Source organism: Malus sylvestris, chromosome 5 (assembly GCF_916048215.2).
Source record: "Malus sylvestris chromosome 5, drMalSylv7.2, whole genome shotgun sequence".
Lineage (NCBI taxonomy): Eukaryota > Viridiplantae > Streptophyta > Magnoliopsida > Rosales > Rosaceae > Malus > Malus sylvestris.
In genome coordinates, this window is record NC_062264.1 from 7356791 (window position 1) to 7375182 (window position 18392).

The 18392-nt window shown below is 39.7% G+C and overlaps 1 long non-coding RNA gene across 1 annotated transcript; it reads left to right on the plus strand.

Annotated features, from left to right (window-relative positions):
• The first annotated feature begins 2176 nt into the window (after nt 1–2176).
• LOC126622120 (uncharacterized) lies at nt 2177–6912 on the plus strand. Its single transcript, XR_007623337.1, has 2 exons — nt 2177–2289; nt 6617–6912. It is a non-coding gene; the product is annotated as an uncharacterized LOC126622120 (long non-coding RNA).
• Nucleotides 6913–18392: the final 11480 nt, after the last annotated feature.

The following is an 18392-nucleotide window of genomic DNA, read 5'->3' on the forward strand; positions in this document are numbered from 1 at the left end:
GATCCTTTGAAAACAACCAAGTCATTCTAGTATCATCAATAAATTAACAAACTATATTTTTCCATTAGAAGCAATTTTAGCAAGACCTCAAACATCTGAATTAATCAAATCAAATGGAAAAGCAACTTTAAAATCACTTACCAAGAAAGTAGTACGGTCACTCAACTAGAAATGTCTTTAACCTTTTCAGGTCTCACTAGGATTAGTTCTACCATTAATATTATTTTGACAAGGGTGTGGAATGCCTTAGGCTTCGACAAAAAAAATATATATATATATATATATATTTATTTATAATATTATTTATTATTCTCCAATTATAGTATATATAGAGATTACAAGTAATGTTGAATAAGGATTTCATCAATGTGGGACAATAACCTATTTACAATTTAACTAGTATTTACAAGTGCAACTTGCAACAAATAAACATACGTAAGTGTAGTCATAATTTTGACATACAAAATAATCCCCAAAAATACGTAGTTATAATTGCACAATATAATAAGCTCAATGATACGTACCATCAGTGGCGAAGCTACGTGAGGGCGAGGAGTGGCAGCCGCCACTCCCCTCGCCGGAAAACACGCCTAGGAACGCTAGTTCAGCCCCTCCACTCTCGTCGAAATTCATGGCATAGGGAAGGGAGGAAGAAGCGGCGCCAAGTCGGGACCAACGAGTGAGCAGGTGCGTAACTACTGCCATGGTGAAGGAGAAGGTTGGGTATGAGTGGGCAGGATTCAGTTTGACAGAGGAGAGAGATTGATTGAGAAATTCGGGTTGGATTTGAAGCAATGGGATCTGCGGCATGAGCACAGGACGAGAGATGAGAGAGGAGGGAGAGAGGAGAGAGATTGATTGTTTGGTTACATGAGCAATCTTAAAGTTGGGTGTTTGGTTATAGGTTTAGAGGAAACTTTAAATGACACAAGATTTTATGTGATTGGGCCACATGTAATTTCAGTATATTGAATCCTTCCCGGTAAGGACCCAAGTATTATCCCTCTTAAAATACTGTGGTTTATTAACCCATTTCTTTCCTCTTTTTTTTTTTAATGCTTGTATGTATTTTTATTTGCTCTTTTAAGACTCCCACCGTATTTATCTTAAACTTTCACATTATTTATAAATATTGTATTACTATTTAAAAACACTGTAAATATTGTTTAATGCTTATTTTACGATAATTTAAATCCATCTAGGCTCCTGCCTAGATCTCGCCTGGGCACCTAACTGCTAGGTCCCAGTCCACTATTTGACTAGCGCCTAATATTTTTTAGGATCTAATCCTAACCAATTTAAGCTTCTTACATTGGCTTTGATATTATTGTTTACAACCGTTTTGGTGGAGAGACTATTTTCTGATATGAATATTGACTCAAAACTTTGCACTCTCCAATATGAAAGCAACCGCTTCGATTGAATCTTGCACTCTTTTGAATTTCGCCCCTCTCCTCCGCAAATCCTGGCTTCGCCACTGCGTACCATGCAAGAAAAATTGTTCTTCATGTTTTCATTTTTCCATATCTTGAATAGTTAAGATCACTCCAAGTGTTTCATGCTTAATATACTAAATAATCCCAATAAAGTCTTCCTCTTGCACGAATCATCTTGCCTAAACCATTGATCTTCAAATCTAGACCACCCAATAATCGATAATCATACCGCCGATATCCTAATAGAATGTGCACACGGGTTTGCCTGGACCTAATCCCTACAATGGTTAGACTCAACCATGCAAAAGCTATGTTCAATTTTCCATGACCCCAGTATAACTTTTTTACTCCGTTAACAAATGAGAAACAAACCATGTTAATATAAAGCTTCACTATTTCTTTTTCTAACTTTCTGGTGTGGTAATTCAGTTGCAAGAAGAAATGCATCGTACTTGTAACCACCAATAGGCAATAGCATTGCATGAAGTTATATTTCCACCTCATTCTAAATACAAGATGACTCACTAATTAACATTAAAGAGCGACCGTTTTCGCTACCTAGGATCTATCTTGCAAAAGAACGGAGAATTAGATGGAGATCTCAACCATAGAATACAAGCTGGATGGATGAAGTGGAAGAGTGCATCCGGCGTGTTGTGTGATCGTCGTATGCCACTGAAGCTTAAGGGAAAATTTTATAGGACAGTAATAAAGCCGGCGATGCTGTATGGTATAGAATGTTGGGCGGTGAAGCACCAACACGTACACAAAATGGGTGTAGCGGAGATGAGGATGCTTCGTTGGATGTGTGGGCACACGAGAAAGGATAAGATTAGGAATGAGGATATCCGAGGTAAAGTAAGAGTAGCCGAAATTGAAGGAAAACTGAGAGAAAATCGGTTACGGTGGTTTGGACATGTGCAAAGAAGGCTTACTGACGCTCCGGTTAGAAGATGCGACTACGGGACAGAGGTTCAGGGCCGAAGGGGTAGAGGAAGACCTAGGAAAACTTTGGAAGAGACTCTAAGAAAAGACTTAGAGTACTTGGATCTAACGGAGGACATGACACAGGATCGAGCACAATGGCGTTCTAAGATTCATATAGCCGACCCAACTCAGTGACTTGGATTTTTCAAGTCTCCAATCGAGAAGTTTTCCTCACTCGGGAAATTAAGGGAACACTACCTCAACCTACATGCTCCACTCACAAAGCTTCAACATACAAGCTTCAACAAAAGAAAAATTCAAAGAACTTAGTGAAGAAGGCTTTGGTGTATTTAACACAATACGTTGAAATGAAACAAAGCTTATTATTGATATCTCTAAGAAGTTACAAATATGTACATATACACGAGTCAAAATAAACAAACAAGAGGGAGCCTTCACAAATGTTGCTTAGGAGAAGTCTCAGCAGTCGGCAGAGCCCCAGAAAGAGAAGGCACCGGAGGGAGATCATTCGGAGCCTCAGTACTGGACAGCACCCTAGAAGGAGGAGGCATCAGAGGTTGATCATTTGGAGCTTCATTACGCGGTACAGCCCTAGAAGACGAATGCAATAAATGCCCTTGGAACAAACCCACAAACCTCTGATGATCATGTAAAATCTGACCATCAGATTCCTTCATCTGGTCAAGCTTCCTCTTCATGTTTGTAGCATAGTCATGAGCGAGCCAGTGCAACAGTTTATTCTCATGCTTGAGCCCTCTAATATCCTATTTGAGACTCATCACTTCAGCCGCCAATGATTCAACTTGGCGGGTTCGAGCAAATAGGCATTGGGCCATATTAGACACAGAACCTGCACACTGAACACTGAGAGCCAGAGAATCCTTAACAGCCAACTCATCAGACCGTTTGGAAAGTAGTCTGTTATCTTTGGGAGTGAGAAGGTTCCTGGCCACCACCGCAGCGGTCATATCATTCTTCGTCACGGAATCCCCAACGGTAAGAGGACCAGTAGGGGATAATAAGGATGGGTGCCATATGTTGTCTGGAAAAGGCGGGGCTGCCTTTTCAACAAGGTTCAAGTCAAAACGACGGTCGGAGGGGCCAGACATTTTCAAAGGTGTTGAAGAGAAAAGAGGTCGAACAAATCAAGATCTTAGAAATGTAAGAAGGGAGCTTCTACTGGTGGAGATTCAAGTGTGCTTTGGAACTTAATACCAGCCTCTATAAAAATCCGCACTCGATGGAGCTTCAGAAATCGAAGAGGCGCCTGCTCAGAAATCGAAAAGGCGTTTGCTTTCTCAAAAGCTGGGCTGCTCAGAGACCACGAGGGCCGATCTCAGGAATCGAAGAGGCGTTTGCTTTCTCAAAAGCTGGGCTGCTCAAAGACCACGAAGGTCGATCGCAGAAATCGAAGAGGCGCTTGCTTTCTCAAAAGCTGGGCTGCTCAGAGACCACGAGGGCCGATCTCAGAAATCGAAGAGGCACCTGCTTTTTCAGCCTTGTCAGCACCTGTCACATGCACACTCAACTTTACGGAAATTACAGGCATTCTGTCGAAGATTTCTAGTGAAGTAGAAAGCACGTGAATGTTACTGTTCAATCATTCACTTTCCACACGCAACATCAGCTCACGGGTACCACAGATAACTTTGCCAAAAATCTCTGACAAAGTTTAGACACGTGAAGCTTGCAGCTCCCATTACATCGCTATGACCAAGAAGGGTAAAAGAATAGCAAAGAAACATCACTAACAAAGTTTAGACACATAAATTTTGAAGGTCTAGCTACCATATTATTACCCACAAGGGTAAAGGAACATGATCATTGCTGGATAATTGGAAAGTTCCTGTGGGTCAACCTCTGTGCTCCGTGGCAAGGTAGACTAGCAAACAGGCCTAACCTTTACTCACATTCGAGAAAACACTCCCAACAAGATTGCTTGCTTCAAGATCGAAGAGGCACCGTCCTCCAAATCTCGAGAGCCAGACTCCCAACATGATTACTTTCTCAAAAAGCGACGAGACACCGCTCTCCGAATCTCGAGAGCCAGACTCCTAGCAGGATTGCTTTCTCAAAAATCGAAGAGGCACCGTTCTCCGAATCTCGAGAGACAGATCCCCGACAGGATTGCTTGTTTGAAAATCGAAGAGGCACCTCTTTCTCAACTTCGAGAGCCCCTTAGATAAAGCTTGTCTGTAATCCTCACACCGCTTTCTCAACTTCGAGAGCCAGATCTCCTTGGATAAAGCTTGTCTGTAATCTTCACACGTAACATCAGCTTTCCAGATACCACAGACCACTTTTTCAAAGTGCTCTGACAGAGTTAAAACACGTGAAGCTGGCAGCTCCCACTACCGTGCTATGACCAAGTAGGGTAAAAGAATAGTATTACTCCTTGTTAGGGAGACTCCTATATATGTCGACCTCCATCCTCAACGGACAGGCAGACCTGCAAAAATGCTCAACCCTTCCTCATATCTGAGAGGGCACTCCCAACGAAGCCTCTCGAAATACTCAGCTTTCTTTCCCCACGAGAATACCTCTGCAAACAAGCTACACTAGAGCAAGAATATCTCATATCATCAGGGTTAAAAGCAAGAGTATCCCATATCATGCTTTTTCCCTGTCTTTTCCTTTGGCCTTGTTCTTACCTGCAAGACAAGGAGAAAGAGAGCAATCAGTCAGCACTTGGAATCAAGCTTCTAGTCCGTAACTGACTGCCTGGAACCCCATTGCTCTCGAGTACTCATCTTCAACATCTTATGCTTCCCGAGAAGATACCACATCTGCCTAAGGAACAAATAGGGCAAGTGAGAAGGATACAAGGAAGCATGTGGAGACAAGCGCAACAGAACACGTGCCGATACATCCACTACTTTGTCAACAGCAAAAGTATCCCATATCAGCAGGGTCGAACGTACTCTAGATTTGATGGACTTGTTTTGACCCTCAAATTCTTCAGTCGGTCTTATACTCTAGCGGAAACAAGAAAACCCTCCAGCCCAGTTCAAGAATAAGCCTGTGGAAAGTTACTTCTTCAAAAGCAAAAGTATCTCATATCACCTTTTCACATTTTCTTCTCTTTATCCTTCATGCTACCTGCAAGATAAGGAGAAGGATAACAATCAGCCGGAACTCGAAATCAAACTTCTGATCTGGGACTGATTGCTTGGAGCTCTGATTGCTTACCTTGTCTGTCACCTCTTTCAGCAGATCCCCTAGCTTGGCGACTTGGGGGACTCCTACTACATGGTTTGTATCACGCTTAACCAAGCCTGAAACTACAAGTAAGCGTCAAGTGAAATTGATACATTACCTTGTGCATCTCCACCAGTTAAAGATACCACCCCTGGAGGGAGGAAGAGTACTTCCAAAGAAGATGCCACATCTACCTATGAGACAGATAAGGCAAGTGAAGACAATACCACACTTCGGTACTTAAAAGTTTCGTGATTACGAGATCATTCTCCCACAATATTTCCTAATGTCATTTGTACTAAATCATTCACTTGTACTCACTAAAAGAGAGCTTGAACCTATATACTGTGTAAACCCTTCACAATTAATGAGAACTCCTTTACTCCGTGGACGTAGCCAATCTGGGTGAACCACGTACATCTTGTGTTTGCTTCCTGTCTCTATCCATTTACATACTTATCCACACTAATGACCGGAGCAATCTAGCGAAGATCACAAACTTAATATTTAAGATGATATTCTTTGGTGTATGCTTTTCGCAAACGATATAGTGTTGATAGATGAAACGCAGGAAGGGGTAAACGCGAAGCTTAACCTTTGGAGAGAAGTGTTGGAATCTAAAGGTCCTCGCCTAAGCCGATCAAAGACAGAATATATGAAGTGCAAGTTCAGTGCAAACGGAGGCCAAAATGAGTTAGGGGTGAGGATCGGAGATCAGGAAATACCAAAGAGCGACCGTTTTCGCTACCTAGGATCTATCTTGCAAAAGAACGGAAAATTTGATGGAGATCTCACCCATAGAATACAAGCTGGATGGATGAAGTGGAAGAGTGCATCCGGCGTGTTGTGTGACCGTCGTAGGCCACTGAAGCTCAAGGGAAAATTTTATAGGACGGCAATAAGGCCGGCAATACTGTATGGCATAGAATGTTGGGCGGTGAAGCATTAACACGTAGGTGTAGTGGAGATGAGGATGCTTCGTTGGATGTGTGGGCACACAAGAAAGGATAAGATTAGGAATGAGGATATCCGAGGTAAAGTAGGAGTAGCCGAAATTGAAGGAAATAGGAGAGAAAATCGGTTACGGTGGTTTGGACATGTGCAAAGAAGGCCTACTGATGCTCCGGTTCGAAGATGTGACCACGGGACAGAGGTTCAGGGCCGAAGGGGTAGAGGAAGACCTAGGAAAACTTTGGAAGTGACCCTAAGAAAAGACTTAGAGTACTTGGATCTAACGGAGGACATGACACAAAACCGAGCGCAATGGCGTTCTAGGATTCATATAGCCGACCCCACTTAGTGGAAAAATGCTTTGTTGTTGTTGTTGTTATAGATTGCACACGAATCATTTCGAGCCTCTGCAAAATCATCCATCTGTACCATACTAGTGCGTATAGAACACATCTAGTGAAGATAATTTGGAGGAGATAAGAATGAAAAGACGATGGAAGAACCGTAGAAGAAATAAGAAAACTGGAGATGAACATGATGCTTTAGTTTAAAAAGCACCAGACTTGTCACATCTATTTGGGTTGGCCATATAAGGATTTGTTGGACTTATAAAAGACAAATTGGACTCAAACTTCATTGGAATGACCCAAAACTAAAACAAATAGCCCCAATAATAATAACTAAGAGGTAAATTAATATATATATATATATAGCAAATCTACAACTCATTTGATGAAACCGGACAACAATTTTTATAAAGGGTTTTAACATTAGTACTTGAAAAAGATAAAATTTTAAAAAATTGTAGTGTTAGATTATATATTGATTTTAATTATTTGAAGTGTACTTTTATTAAAATTTATATTCTATTTTTGTTATTTATTTTGTTTTATTTAAAGGCTCCACATTAAATTTTGATTTTGTTAAATGCACATTTTAGTTCTTCTAATTATAAATAAACCTAATGAGAAAACATTAAAAAAAATTAGTGACACATAAGAAAATTATGTAAATACATAAGTGTATAGGACTGTGCCAAAATATATTAAATTGACTTCTTTTTGTTGAAATGTTTGTATCAAAATATATTACAACAAATAGAATAGCTTCCCCCCGAAATTCGTTCCCTTACTAAAAATCAAGCTCATAGTCAAGCACGAGATGGGATGACAAATCCATGTAGAACTGAGCATGGTGCCCGTCAGTGGAGAGAGATAAAAGAACGGTGGAGAGCGATGGTTGGTTGAAGGTATGAAGCAAGACCTACTCCCTCCCAACCTAGGAATAATTGAAGAAAGTTATCTCCAGTCACCAACATTGGCATAAAAAAGTACATAAATCCTATTCGAATAAAAATAAATAAAAAGAAGTTCCATTATGGTGGTATACCAGCCGCCTGCTCTGGAACTTCCATCGATAGCCCTTGATGGTTGGGGGGGTTGGGCGAGACAAATTTTATTGAATTGTCACTAGGTTTAGGACATTCTTAGCAATTCTTATTCATTCTCGATGGTGGCTAGAAGCTGACTGATCAGCTCGAAATAAAAACGCAACGAGAATGATCAGGAAGGGTTGGGCCTCTCTTGGTTGACCGAAGGCCCTACTTCTCTTCCTGAGCTCATGGACTTTATCATGAAGGGTAATTAGCGAATCAACTACACGGAAGAATCAAGCCCCAATTCCTCTGGATGGAAAGGAAGAATGTGGACAAATGGAACCCTAACCGTTCACGTGAACACAAAAGCTTTCAAGCAGAGACAAAGCAGGCAAGAAGGAATTGACTTGCCAATTGAACAAAACGAATTATATTGGCATTTTATTCGATCTTGAGTACCATAATCGTTAATCTATTAGTGTATCTAAATGTTTTGTATTGAAATGTCTGTATCGAACTATACTATAATGAATTTGTGTACCAGCATTAATCTGAATAAAATGACATGGAATATAAATGCTAACATTTAAATAACCAAGGGACTAAACTCAATTTTGAATCTTGTACTAAGCATTAATCTAAATTCATCTTATTTAGAGATTAAAATCTAGTTTTCTATTTTTGCCCAAAAAAATCTAGTTTTCTATTTTATAAAGGCCTGCATAATTCGTCACTTTTGTCCTTGAGATTTGAAATCGATAGAATTGGTCCCTGAGTTTGACCACCAACAATTATTTTGGTCACTCTGTGAAAATTTATGTTAAATCAGGACCAAAATCACAAAAATACCCTCAATTTAATAAATAATGGTCCAAAATGATTTGACAAAAATTGAAGATTTTTTTTGTCATTTTATCCTTATTTAATTAAGATTTTTTACGGAATGAGCAAAAGGATTTATGGTGGACAAACTCATGGACCACTTCTATCGATTTCAAATCTCAGAGACCAAAGTAAGAATTATGTCAATCATTACAGTTATAGCTACAATAGTAACTTGGTACTGTTGCTGGTTTCGTAGTGGAGAGTCATTAACTGATTGGGATTAGCAAAGACGACAATATGTAAATAGGTTACATAATGGAACTAAAGTTGTGTACCTTCGAGTTACCAAGTATGTGTTTTCAAAACTTAATTGGTCCAAGTCTTGAAAGAAAGGGTAAGTTGCTTTAGAACAGACTGACAAAGAAACAATAGAATGAGTGTAGGATTAGCATGGGTTAGGTGTGGGCTGCCTAGTCAAATGGAGGCTCAAATGCAAGATGCTAGCTGAATGATCGGCCTGTCTGGCATTCTTTCCTTCACTTTTCGCTTTCAATTCCACTCCCCTTCAAATATAGGGTCGATTAAGATTTGCTTTTTTGGAATACCAAAAGCAAGCAGGATCACATGCGTAGCGAGATTGCTGAGAGTATCTATGTCAAAGAAACAATAGCAATGTTTTTAAACATTATGGGACATAATTTGTAATAACCATATGATTGTGTCATATGGCACTGTTGACATGTGGCATTAGATTGAGTTAGTTAGAGGTTGTTAGTAAGGGTATTTGGGTCTTTTGTAATAGGCCTAATGACTATAAAAAGGAACTTGTAGAGATCAATTTCGATTAAGTTGTATTCGACAATTATGAGAAATACAGAGAGCATTTCCTTCATCTTCTTTCCTTGTTCATCTTTCTGCCATTTTATCTTTCTTCAATCCTTCATAGATTCATAGGTTAATATGGTATCAGAGCAGGAAAAGTCTCATCCTATCCTAGGGCTTCTTCCGCTACTTTGGTGTTGTTTATTGGGGATTACTAATGTTTCTTGATCGATTAGGTTGCTGGAGTCGATCGCTGGACTGTATGGTTTTTGCGATTTACTGAGGAATTGAATCCTAATCTCGGTTATTCAATTTTAAGCGATATTGTTCAACTTTCTTCATCTGGGTTATTCGTTGTCAGGTGATATTGTTTAACTTTCATCATCTGGGTTATTTGCTGATTTCTCAAATGTTATTTCTTGGTATCTGCACCATAATTGGATTGAGATTCTGTCATGTTTCTCTTGATTTTGTGAATTGGGTTGGATTTGTTTGAGGTGCAATGGTTAGCTGTAGTAGGTCTGCCAATTGAAATGTTGAAGTAATTTCAAGAAAGTGTCATTCTTTCTTTGTTCAAGATTTTTTTGCAAGAAAGTGTCAATCTTTCGATCATACAGTGTGGTTGGTTGTAGTAGTTCTGCAAATTGAAGAGTTAAAGTAATTTCAAGAAAGTCTCATTCTTTCTTTGCTCAAGATTTGTTTGCAAGAAAGTGTCAATCTTTCAATCGTACAGTGTCAATCTGTTGATCATATAGTTGCTTTGTTCGAAGCTTTCTTGATCTGCATAAAGTGTTATTCTCTCCAGTACAATTGTTGATCATATAGTTTCTTGATTTGTGAAAGTGTCAATAATTCAATTATGATTGCGTCTGTATTCAATGTTGAATGTGTTTTGGGTATGATTACCATCAGGCTTAGGGAAGACAATTTTGCAAAATGGGCATTTCAGTTTCAATCTGTTTTGCGAGGGTATAAATTGTTTGGTCACTTTGATGGTACAACTCCTTGTCCACCAAAGTTTGTTGTTAGTCTTGAAGCTGAAGTAACTATGGAGGTTGCAGTGGAATATATTAAGTGGGAAACAATTGATATGGAGTTATTGAGTCTCTTTCTAGCTACTTTAACTGATGAAGCCATGAAATATGTGATTGGTTGTAGAACAACATATGAAGCTTGGATTAATCTTGTTGATTAGTTTGCCTCAGTTTCTAAGTCTAAAGTTAATCACCTGAAAACTGAACTACATACAATTCAGAAAGGGTCAGATACGATTAATAAATATATGTTGAGACTTAAGCACATTAGGGAGCAGCTCAATGCTGCAGGTGAATCTATCTCGGATAATGACATAATGATAGCAGGTCTTGCTGGATTGCCAAAAGAATATAGGGTCATTCGTATAGTCATTTTGGCCAGGGAATCAACACTTACTTTGAAAGAATTTAGAGCACTACTACATGGTGCTGAGAGAGAAATTGAGGGAGAATTGACTGCAATTACTCAGAATTTGTCTGCTTTATATGTTCAAGGGTCCAGTTCTGGGTCTAGTTCATCTACATCAAGTTCAAATCCTCATAGTCATGATCATATTCATGCTATAACTGCTGGTACTATAACTGTAATGCTTTATGATTTGAATTCTTCAACTCATGCCAATTAATAACCATATTATTCTTCACCTAAGTCATATGGTTATGGGCTTACTACTCATTCTAGTGGTCATAACGCACCTCGATCACAGTCTTCAAATGGTCAATTTACAAATAATGTCAATAACTATAGAGGACGAAATAATTATAGATGGGGAAATAGTTACAGGAAAAGCAATGGCTTTAGAGGAAGAGGATATACTAATTCTGGGAACACATCTAATCCTTACTTAAGTGGTTCAAGGCAATCTGGTACTGGAAATAACACTTGGTTTGGAAATGTTGAAGCTAAGGCCAATGTAGTAATTGAATGTCAAATATGTAACAAGAGAGGACACACTGCAGTCAATTGCTTTCACAGGAACACAAATGCTCCAACTACTAGTTTTGTTGAGTGTCAAATCTGTGGTAAGAGAGGTCATTCTGCCTTGGATTGCGATCAAAGAGGAAATTATTCTTATCAAGGTCAGCCTCCAACATCATCATTGTCTGCAATGAATGCACACCAGACTTCAACATTTATGTCTCAAGATGCTTGGTTGTTGATTCTGCTGCGTCACATCATATAACCCCTGATTCAATGTCCTATCTCAAGTAACATCATTTGAAGGGTCTGAGAAGATAACTATTGGGGATGGTACAGGTCTACCAATTAAACATATTGGTTCAACTATCCTTCAGACACTAACACATTCCCTGAATCTTAATAAAGTTTTACATGTACCAGCTATTGCTAGGAGTTTACTTTCTGTGAAACAATTGTGTGCTGACAACAAAAGCTGGTTTATACGTGATGAATTATTCCAGATCCCTGTAATTACAAGTTTAAAAGGTTCTTAGTTTGCTATAAGGAGTCCAAAGGCTTATTTGGGAAATGCAGTGCAGCATAGTATTTAGCATCAAAGGCTTGGGCATCCAACTCATGATATAGTAGCTAGAATGTTAAAACAGTCAAACATTTCAGTTCAAACAGATGTCTAGGGTTCTATTTCCACTTAGGATAGATAAATGTACTTCTCATTTTGAAAAGGTACACACAGATATCTGGGGACCAGCTTCTATAAGATCTCTATAGGGGTAGGTACTATGTAACATTTGTTGATAAATACAAGATTTGTATGGATGTTTCATATGAGCAATAAATCTTATGTGTTTTCGATATTTGTCAAGTTTTATAAGTTCATTCTTAATCAGTTTGGTATGTCAATTAAGTCCTTACAAACAGATGGAAGTGGTGAATATACAAGAAAATGTTTTACTTCTTTTCTTGCTGATAAAGGTATATTGCAGTTAATATCATGTCCTTACACTCCATAACAGAATGGAGTTGCAGAGAGAAAACATAGACACATAGTGGAAACTGCAATTACTCTACTCACTAATGTTGGTTTACCTTCTGAGCTGTGGTATTTTTCTTGTGCGCACACAATACTCTTAATAAACAAAATGCCTTGCAAAAGTTTATCATATAGTTCTCCTTACTTGAGGTTGTATAGGAAGGCACTTGATCTCCTATCACTTAAGGTTTTTGGTTCAGCTATCTTCCCATGGCTAAGACTATACAATATGAACAAACTACAACCAAGGTCAGCGATGTGTGTGTTTTTGGGATATACACAAGGTTATAAAGGTTACATTTGCTATAATATGCAAACCAAGAAGTTCATTATCTCCAGACATGTACATTTTGATGAATTGTTATTTCCTGCAAAAATGACCAATTATAATAGGACTGGAGTGTCACAGAAACATGATGATTATCAAGAATCAAGAAATGTGCCTGTTATTATGTCTATACCAGTATCAAGCAGTCAGCAAGGTGAAGCACAGGAAGTTCCACATAGACTATTTCTTCATTTTGCAACAGAAGTATCTTCTCAAACAAGTAATGAGAATCAGATAGTATTTAAAACTAATGAAGTTCATAACAGTACATCTGAGGATCAATCTGGAGACAGTGCATCGATTGAGTCAGAAATTCAGTGATCTGAATCATCACATACTCTTTCCTCTTCACCAAACATTACTCATTTGCTTCATGTCTTTGACCTTGCACAATTACAGGTAATCCTTCCATTTACCTCATTTCCTATTAATCATCTCAGTCATCACAGAAACAAATCCAAATTGTATTCAAACCAGATTACAAACTAGTGCTATTTCCAGAAAAAGCTATGTGGAATATCTTGCTTCATTGCCTCAGTTGTCTTCTTTGCAACTTGGAGAATTATGTACTGATGATCATTATAGTGAATTCAGTGAGCAAATCTCTGGGGGTTTTTCCTTTTTAGCTGATACTACAGATAGTGAACAACTAAAAACTTTCAGAGCTGCTTCAACTAAGTCACAATGGCAGCTTGCAATCCAAGAGGAGTTCGATGCATTGAAAACTCAAGGAACCTGGCTATTGGTTCCACCACCATCGAATTGATCTGTTATTGGAAGTAAATAGGTGTACAAGGTAAAGAGAAATCCAGATGGTACTATTTCAAGATACAAAGCTCGATTGGTGGCATAAGGCTATACTCAAGAACAAGGCTTAGACTATTCTGAGACCTTTAGTCCTGTAATTAGACATACTACAGTAAGGATAATCTTAGCTTTAGCTGCCTAGTTCAGTTGGCAATTAAGGTAGCTTGACATTAAAAATGTCTTTCTTCATGGAGATTTGGAGGAAGAGGTATATATGAAGCAACCACAAGGTTTTGTGGATCCTACATGTTCTAATCATGTGTGAAGATTAGTTAAATCACTCTATGGTTTCAAACAAGCTTCCAGGCTCCAAGAGCCTGAAATTCTAAGTTCACGAGCTATCTTCCAACTATTGGTTTCAAATCATCACTTTCATATACTAGTCTTTTTTTTTTTTTAATGGATGATGGTGACCTGGTCCTTCTATTGCTTTATGTTGATGACAAAATTCTCACTAGTTCAAATTCAGTCAAAATACAAGTTGTGATTGATGATCTTGCTAGTGTGTTTAACCTTAAGGATATGGGGAGGTTGTCATATTTCCTGGGATTGCATATACAATATAAAGATGATGGATCTTTGTTCATAACTCAGGCTAAGTATGCTAAAGATCTGTTAAAGAAGGCAGGTATGGACAGTTGCACACCTACTCCAACACCATCAAAGCCTCATACATAGGTTCTTGTAGGAGAAGGTAGTTTTTTATTTGATCATAGTTGGGGCTTTACAATATCTAACCTTCACTAGACCCGATATAGCTCATTCAGTGAACTTGGTTTGTCAGTTTATGACACAACCAGCTGATATGCATATGTTCTTGGTTAAGAGAATCTTGAGGTATATACAGGGTACTGTTGAGTATGGTCTTCAATATGCAAAGAGCAAGAGTGTTGACATCACAGCCTTCTCAGACTCAGATTGTGCAGTAGACATTAATACAAGAAGATCAATAACAGTATTTGTTGTATATGTTTATACCATATTTAGGGCCTCGTATTTAGATCTCGTACAAATACTCGGGGGACTTAAATATAATTATGTGATAAAGGAATTGGCAAATATGTAATAAGTGATGAGCCTTTATTCTATAAAATGACCCCTCACCCTCATAATTGAGAGAGGTCAATTCCTAAGGCTCCTCACCCCCTCAAGCTCTCACTCTCAGAGCCTCTTAGATTCATTACAGAGGCTCTCTCTCTCCCATTCAGAAATACAATATCAGTGTGGACGTAGCCCAAACCTTGGGGTGAACCACAATACATCTTGTGTTATTTACTTTACTTGCAGATTCATGGTCGGATTTACGTTGTTCCAAGACCTCCAGTTTTGTGCATCAACATTTAGCGCCGTGTGTGGGAATCGACACAAAAAGTTATGTCGGTTATCTCTCAATTTTTCACTTCCATCGTGAATCTGCAAAATTGGCAAAATCACAAAAAACCCAGAAACAGAAAAGATCCAAATCTGAAACACTCCCATTTTTTTCTCTCTCATTTCTCTCTCTTTACAAAATACATAGATTTAAACAAGTTCAGTTGGCATCAAAGTTTGGTCTCGTTGGGCAAGCGAGTCCTTCTATTCTTTCAGCGAAGGGAACTCCTGAGTATGTCCACTCACCTTATCCGCCACGATCCCACCACAATCACTCCTGATCATACATCCAAATTACATTCTTCTCCTCAAAAGCTATAGAGGAAACTAGGAGATAAACAAATGGCAGTGACAAACTCGAGTGTGTTGGCATACAACTATGCAGTCTCCGGTGCCGGAAGATCTGAACTTGCAAAAGCAAAGAAGACTTGCATGTCTCCAGTTGAATCAGCTGCTCAGACCAAAATAGTAACAATCAAGGCCCAACGGCCTAGCACACAAAATAATCAAGCAGCTGCTGGAAGAAAGGCTGCCTCCCTGGCGGCCGTTGCTTTCACTGCTGTTTCATCCAACTTCGCTGCCAATGCCGGTGTCATTGATGATTACCTCAAAAAAAACAAAGCCAACAAGCCCCTTCCCTTGAAGAACATCCCCGGAGACTACGTCCTCCCATTCGTGGGCCACGTCAACGACCGCTTGGACTACTTCTACAACCAGGGCAGAGACGAGTTCTTCTGTGCACCATTCGATCACAATACTCTGCTCTGCACTTGCTCACTCCTTTAGGGATCACCATCTTCTTTTGCACCACCGCCATGTGATGGCACTAGCATTTATATAGGTGCCCACAAGGATGACTGGATCATCACACTCGCCTAGTTTGCAGTTTATCATGGGTTTTTTCGCCCAGTTTGCAAGTGATCATACGTTGTGGTCGAGCAAAGTGAAGCTTTCAGCCTACCCAACTACCCCAAAAAGTATTGCATCTTCTCTGGAGAGTCCATTGAACCATATCCAGCATTTGCATGGCACAACATGTACACAATTACTGAAAAATTAGTATATGTTTTGGTTCATTGAGTAAGAATAGAGACATGTTTACTAGAGTAGCATGGTCGATGTACACAGCAGTTCAGCTTGCTATGCATATAGTGCAGCACATGGACAGAGATGGCACTTCAGCTAATGATTAACATTGTGGATCTGGCGTTAGAGGAAGGGAGATGGTCAGAGCTATGTCCCGTAAAAAATCGAGCAAGAAAATCGACGGTAGAGTCAGCGTCATGCAGTTCGCCTCCGCCGGATTAGCGACGTTGTTTAAACAGCAGCAACCCCAACGCTGCTGACGTCTCGGCCAGGAAGATTTACGTGAGGAACGTCCCGTTTGATATCTCTTCGGACAGAGTGTTGTCGGCTTTCTCGGCGTATAGAGAGATTGAAGAGAGAAAGAGTGATTGAGAAAGACCAAGAGAGAGAAATCAGAGAGAAGATAAAGATTGGAGTTTGTGTGGTGGAAAAGCAGTAAAGGTAAAGCAGATTTTCTTTAAACACACAACTAGAAAGTAAAGGAATTCAGACATTTAATGATGCCAAGCTGTTGTCATCCCACTACAAGGTCCCAGCATCCCTTTGTGTCAGTGCCTTGGGACGTTGGATTGACAAGACACCGAGCACCATTATTCCTAAAAAGAGCGGTCCTCCAAGAAAGCGAAAGCAAAAGAGAAAGCAAAAGCAAGGAATAAACACCCCACTAGAATGATGTGATTTACTTTTCTCATTTCTGAATGATGTAAATTATTTTTCTTATCTTTCGGAGACATCTGTATAAACCCCATCAGAGAGTAAAAAAAAAACAAAAAAAAAAGGCAAAGCCCAAAATAAATGGGCTGGAATGTTGTGTAGAGGGCGAAGGCCCATAAGCCCAAAATAGCTCCAACCAGGTGATCAAAAGTACGGCCAGTACTCCACAATTATTCGACAAACTACCACTATTACCACCAACCAGGTGATTAAAAGTACGCTCAGTACTCCACAATTATTCGGCAACCTGCCGCTATTACCACCAACCAGGTGATGAAATGTACAACCCATACTCTAATATCATTTGGCAACTAGCCATTCATGCCACCAACCAGGTGATGAAATGTACAACCCGTACTCTTCTTCATGCCACCAACCAGGTGATCAAAAGTACGTCCAGTACTTCAAAACATTCATGAGCATTACTCATGTCAATCATACATAAACATTCATGAGCATCACTCATCCAATCATACATAAACATTCATGAGCATCACTTATGTCAACATTCATAAGCATTACTCATGTCAACATCCATGAGCATCACTCATGTCAATCCACATAAGCATTCATGAGCATTACTCATGTCAATCAGCTTCAAAAGCTTCATTTACAAAAGCTCTAGCTTCAAAAGCTTCATTTACAGAGCTCTAGCTTTAAAAGCTTCATTTACAGAAGCTCTAGCTTCAAAAGCTTCATTTACAGAGCCAGCTTCGAAAGCTTCATTTACAGAGCTCTAGCTTCAAAGCTTCACTTGCAAAGCTTCACCTACAAAGCTTCAGTGCAGGGTATACAAATACCGTCTCCGAATAACCGCCACTTCGGCCCATACATGGATTCAATTTGAAGTCTCCAGCCAACAAACTCTATTAACCGAAGACTTGGGGGACTACATTATGTACCATATATTGGGCCTCAACTGGGCCTCATGAAAAATACTTGGGGAACTTAGCCCATTATTTATGTATTCAGGAACGAGCCCTTATTCTATAAAAGGGACTCCCTCACCTTCATTAGAAAGCAACGCCGCCAGCTGAGCAACTGCCTCGTCGCGAGCATCACTCCTAGCCCATCACTTATGTATTGAGGAGCGAGCTCTTATTTTATAAAAGGGACTCCTTTACCTTTATTAGAAAGCAACGCTGCCAGCTGAGCAACTGTCTCGCCACGAGCATCACTCCTAGCCCATCACTTATGTATTGAGGAGCAAGCCCTTATTTTATAAAAGGGACTCCCTCACCTTCATTAGAGAGCAACGCTGTCAGCTGAGCAACCGCCTTGCTGCGAGCATCACTCCTAGCCCATCACTTATGTATTGAGGAGCGAGCCCTTATTCTATAAAAGGGACTCCCTCACCTTCATTAGAGAGCAACACCGCCAGCTGAGCAACCGCCTCGTCGCGAGCATCACTCCTAGCCCATCACTTATGTATTGAGGAGCGAGCCCTTATTCTATAAAAGGGACTCCCTCACCACCATTAGAGAGCATCGCCGCCTACTGAGCAACCGCCTCGCCACGAGCATCAACTCTAGCCCATCATTCATG